A 6,089-nucleotide genomic window follows, 5' to 3' on the forward strand; every position below is an offset into this window, starting at 1 on the left:
TTACAACGGCCATGCTGCGTCATACTCTGTTCCCAATGAAGTGAAGCCTCTACATTCCAATGGGTGTAATGCACCACAAAGCATGAGGAGAGCTGTTCCACCAAAGCCGGTAGTCATGGGATCATATGAACCTGATAATTCCAAGAAGCTCATTCCTACCATATCTAAAAATGATAAAGTTCCTTCAAGTCGAGAATAAAGTTCAATATCTTGAAGTCTTCTGATTCCAAAGAGCTTCGTCCAAATGGAAATGGCGATAATACTTGGGTACGCGGGATATCACATTGACACCAAAGAAGGGAAAGAGATGAAGAAAATTACAAAAGAGATGCCATCAGTAACCAATGTTGCTCATGTGAACGAAGTCTCTCGATGCTTTGGATCCTGAACCAATGCCACACGCATAAGCGGTAAAATTGCAGGTAGTAGTGTCAGACCAATGAAAACTGAGGGGTCTGAAGGTGGTGCGTTTGCTCTTATTGTAGCACAAGACAGAAGACCTGATTGTGGTGTGATATTACGAAACGCATGCGAGAAAAACTTATCTTTCGTATCTGGATCTAAGAGAAAATTATTGGATGATGAATGTAGCAAGTCTGTGTCACCAGATGTTCATCAGGCTGCGGTTGAGAAAATTGATGGATATGCTCAAGAAAACGGAGTTAAGAAGCAAGAAAGATAGTTTGCTCATTGTCTTTCTATGGATATCCACTTTCCCAGGCTTAGTAATTGTTCCAAATGCACATTAAGGCAATCTAATCTGCTTGTGAGCCAAATAGACGTGGCAAGTAATTTAATTTTGGCTTTTTATAAAATAATAAAACATGGGTTTATACTTTATATAGCCTTTTATATGGTGCTCCTAATTTGTAATGGAAGTGGATGGACTCGGTGTTCAGTTAGGAAACTGCCTCTATAAATACAGTTAATACACTAGCTTCTATACCTTCTTGAGACTTTCGAATCACGCATGCATATTTTCCTTAAAACTACTTTTTTAAGGAAAATAAGCCGTTGAGGTGCCTTTTCTTTTGTTTTGGTTTACTTCATGTATTTTTTCTCTGTACTGTTTGCATAATATAATGTCAAACTGCGAAAGAAACTGATAGACTCTCATCTTACAGATCGAACACATGCAAACTACCTTTGTCCTTCCAAAAGAGTGAAATAGATGGAATTTCCTTTCAATTCTACATTGGTTGCAGACAAAAGACAGTGCCAAATCCTGATAAAAAGAACACCCTATCGCCTATGGATTCCACTTTCAACCAAAGTTCCCTCGAACGATCCATCATCAAAATCTCAGCATGGTTACCAAAATTCAAGCCTAAGATGTACATACGCACGAGATAAATTTGCCCACACAATTCCACCAAGTAACCATAAAAAGCAAATACTTCGTTATTAAGCTCAGGCTTCTCAAAATTAAAAGTAAGTACTTCGTTTTTCAGCTCAGGCTTCTCAAAGTTTAGCAACCTTACATACATATTGCCACGAGTTTTCCTATCAATAATTGCAACATTACATTGCAAGGTAAGTGCATATATGTGTTCATCTGTATAACCAATGACTTTATTAATGCATTCATATTTGTTTTTGTATTCGTATTTAGTCCATTCTTCATCTCCTAACATGTCAGAGGGTGACCTAGATGTCAGATTGGAAGGAGATTTCTTCAAAAACACTGCCGGGGGTATTTTCTCAGGGTGTAGTATAACTACAACCCCCCAAAATTCTAAATCTAAACAGAGCAAGGAGAGGTAAAAAACAACATCAATGCAACAACCTATCTTATGTATATTATCACCGATGCAAAACAGTAATTCATCATATACTGTCAACCCTTCCTCCATTTAGGAGAAGAAAAACACAGCAAACAGAACAGGAAAAATATTCACTAAATACAGAAATTACGGGACAAGCAAATCTATAGGGGCGAAAAGAGTCCACTGATGAGATAGGGTTTACTTCAGCGACTCTACGCCTATCTCATTTACCAAATCACTCTATACTTTTTATCTTGTTTGTCCAGAGACTAAAACAAGATATCACATGACAGCCAAAACTACGATGGGAAGATTAAAACAGCCAAAACTACGATGGGAAGATTAAAACAGCCATAAGTTAGATGTGATTTCTTGTTTTAATTCTACATAAGTTATGTGGAGCGCGGAGGTGACCTTGATGGGAAGATTGGGTAAACTTCTTGGCAGGGGTTTTGTCTTGAGAGGGTGCAATATTCTAAGTCTAAACCGTAGCTAAAGCACAACTTCAATGTAACAACCTATCTCCTATATATTGTCACCGATACACAACAAGTCAGCAATTCATCATATTGTCAACCCTTCCAGTACTCCATTTAAAGCAGTAAGGAGAAGAAAGACACAGCAACTAGAACAGATAAAATATTCACTAAACACAAATAACGAGACAAGCAAATCAATAGCGGCAAAAAGAGTCCACTGACAAGATAGGGCTTACTTTAGTGACTCTACACCCATCTTATTTATCAAATCATAGTCTATACTTGTAACATGCTTGTCCAAAGATAAAAACACAGACGAGCACTAAATAATTAACAAAAAAAAATCCTAGAAAAAGAGATCATTCCAGATCAAACAGCATCACAAATTAAATCGCTGGAAAACAACCTCATTGGTACAGTTACAGTAGCAACTGATCAATGAGTTCAATAACCTCACATATAAACTACATTACCACGAGATTCCTAAAATAAGAGCTAAGAGCAATATGAAGTAAAACCAAAATCAACAGAAACAAAGAACAGGAAAAAACAGTTATGAAGTAAACCATAAAATAACCTAATCCAAATAACAGGAGTAAATCTTAAAACATGAAAGTCAGAAACATAAGTGTGTAGAGCAGTCAACAGAGTGTCAAAATCATAATAAGAAGATATCAACATGACAGCCAAAACTACGATGGGAAAACCCCAACTTGATAACTAACACCTTATAGCTCGTCCTCAAATTCGGAGAGAGGTGTCATTTGCTCCTTCAAGCCCTTCCTCCTACGAATCTCAGACACAAGGGTTGCTGCTTGTGACCCAGCCTCCAAAGGATCTGAGGGCATCATGTTCCAGTGATCGAACCCACACTGTGCAAAGGCTTTTCCCGATGTTTCAGCTCTGAGTTGACCGGAGAACCCAAATGACTCGACGACTGGCAAGTACGCTTTGATGTTATATATTGGCATACCATGCATCAGACTCTCCTCAAAGACATGCCCACGTTTCTTATCCAAAACACCATAAATGCCACCAAGTGCCTGCTTGGGGGCCTGGATGTCGACCAAGTAAACAGGCTCCAACAGCCTTGGCTTGGCAGTAATCTGTGAAGCATAGATGACTCTCCTTGCAGTTGGAATTATTTGACCACCTCCTCTATGTACTGCATCCGCATGGAGCATAACATCACACAACTCAAAGCAAATACCCCTCATGCTCTCCTCAGCTAATGCACCTTCCTTGGAAGCCCACTGGAAACCAGCCACAACCGAATCCTTAATTTCATTCAAGTAATGAACTCCCTTACACATGTCAACAACCATATTAGGACCGGTGGTCTCAGGACCAAAACACCAGATCTTCTTTGCAAGATCCTTGTCCCAGCCAAACTCTTCAGACAAGATATTAGAAGGCGAACATCCCTTGGACCAATCGTCCATCATCAATAGCCTCAGCAAGACCATGCTCCAACGGGCGGGCTTCCATATACAAGCGGTTGTGCTTATTTGGGGATTTGCTCATCACAGTGCGGACAGACTTCTCAAAGCACAGTCTCACGGAAGGAAACTACAGGGTCAGATTTAATGATTTCGCCCCACCCATGAAATCGTCAACCAAGTCTTTCAAACAAATCTCAACATGAAGCTCTCCTGCACCAGCTATAGCGTGCTCCCGGACTCTTCAATTGTACACATAACCATTGGGTCTGACTTGGCTAGACGTTTAAGACCTTCAACAAGCTTCGGCAGGTCTGAGGCAACCTTGCATTGCACAGCAGCACGGACAACAGGTGAAACTGAAAACTTCATAGCACAGATTGGATGCGCCTCAACTTCTTTCTCATTTGTCAATGTAGCACTTTTAGTAATGAACTGATCCAATCCAACCAGTGCTACTGTATTACCGCAAGGCACATCCTCAACTGATTCCTGCTTCTTCCCCATCCAAATAACAGTTCTCTGAACACTCTTTGTGTACAAGTCCTTCTTCTGGCCAGGGACGTAGTTAGGACCCATAATCCTCACTTTCGAACCAGTTGAGATCTTTCCAGCAAAACACACGACCAAGCGCAAAAGAACCTGCCCTTGTCAGATGCAGGGATCATCTTCGAGGCGTAGAGCATAAGAGGTCCTTCAGGATCACAGTTCCTGATTGCTTCAGCGTACTTGTCATCAAGAGGACCCTTGTACAAATTCTCAACACGGTACCTCTGGGCCATTGAAGGCGAGGGGAGGTGATGTATCATCACTTCCAACAAAGCAGTGCTGGCAGGGAGCCAGGTCTGCATAACACGCTTCATCAAAGCCTTGCCAAGCAGCTCCTTCTCGTCTGACTTCATGGTTACACCAAGCTTCTTCAACATGGGCCACAGCTTGTCCTTCTGGTCATTCATACAGGTATTAATAATCTGCTTGATCGGTTGGTAGCAGAACTGAACGAACCCTCTCTTGCAGGTAGGAGAACCAGTGTTCTTGGTAGTCCACTTCTTGGTAGCTGGGTCAAAAAAGTTCTCGCCCCAGAGCCTTTCCAGCATCTTTGATTCGTCAACACCAAACTTAGACGCGTAAATTTTTGCGAAGTTGGTGAGGGTAAATGCCCAACCATACAGACCAGCAGAGAAGGTAACAGTACCTTTTTCTGGATAAACCATGACATCACCGAGGAGAGGATCTTCATAAGTGGTCATAATAACATTGACATTCTCTATGACCCTCTGGAATTTCTGATATGCCTCCTCTCCATCAAGCTGAAGCTCGAGAAAGCAACGATCCACCTTGTTTACTACCAATACAGGCCTAATCCGTTCTCCAAGAGCTTGTCGGAGGACGGTTTCGGTTTGCATTCTCACCCCCTCTATACAATCCACTACAACAAGAGCACCATCAGTGATACGGAGGGCAGCAGTTACCTCAGATGAAAAGTCGACATGGCCAGGGAATCAATAAGGTTAATGAGAAACTCATTTCCAACTCTTGGACCCTTGAAAGCGCTGAGAGATTCATCAGACATCTCATAGTAGAGAGAAATACCAGTAGATTTTATTGTAATACCACGCTCTGCTTCATCTGCGCGGGTATCTGTCATTCTAACATCACCAGCAGTTTCCTGAGCAATGATACCAGCCGCTGCAACCAGAGAATCGGTAAGAGTTGATTTTCCATGATCGACATGAGCTATCACAGAGACATTACGTATATTATCCTTCACGTCCATGATTCGACGAAGCTCGAACTTCATTTCTAGAGAAAAGGAAACCCTAACCCTAACTATTTCTAGAGAGAGCGGCCGACTTTTTTTTTTTTTGTGAGAAACCCTAACTATGGTTTTATAGGGGATAAATCGTTCTGGGTTCGGGTCGGGCAGAACCCGACCCGTTCAGATCATGATCCTGGACCCGACCCGTTGGACCTGTACCTGGACCTGAACTGAGTATGGGGCCTAGCCCAGCTGACTTTCCGATCTTGTCCTCAAGCCAAATATCCTTCTCCTTCTCCTCCATGACATGAGATGATGTTTGAACGTCCTCAAAACTGCCTGCCAAGCCTCCGTGATCTCTATAAAGCAATTGAAAGCCACATAAACTTTTTGAAAGACAGCGAAAATCCAATTGTGAAAAGAAAAGGTAAGCCACAGAGAATTCAGGAGGAAAAGATTTTTTTGTTGGGAAGGAAGAGAGAGAAAAAGGTAAACCATATTTAGAGAATTCATTAGGAGGAAAAGAGAGGTTTTTCATTTTCATTGTTGGGAAGGAAGAGAATTGAGGAGGATGAAAGATAGGTTCTTTGTGAAGGAAGGAAGAGAGAGAAAAGTAGGTTTGTTTCTCATAACCAAGTACTTCTGT

The 6,089-nt window shown here is 41.5% G+C and overlaps 1 pseudogene; it reads right to left on the reverse strand.

Moving 5' to 3' along the window:
* Positions 1-2,798: 2,798 nt before the first annotated feature.
* On the reverse strand, positions 2,799-5,520 carry LOC147474055 (elongation factor 2 pseudogene; annotated as a pseudogene).
* Between the last annotated feature and the right edge of the window lie 569 nt (positions 5,521-6,089).

This window comes from Coptis chinensis, unplaced genomic scaffold, assembly GCF_015680905.1.
Source record: "Coptis chinensis isolate HL-2020 unplaced genomic scaffold, ASM1568090v1 utg136_pilon_pilon, whole genome shotgun sequence".
In the NCBI taxonomy this organism is placed as follows: Eukaryota; Viridiplantae; Streptophyta; class Magnoliopsida; order Ranunculales; family Ranunculaceae; genus Coptis; species Coptis chinensis.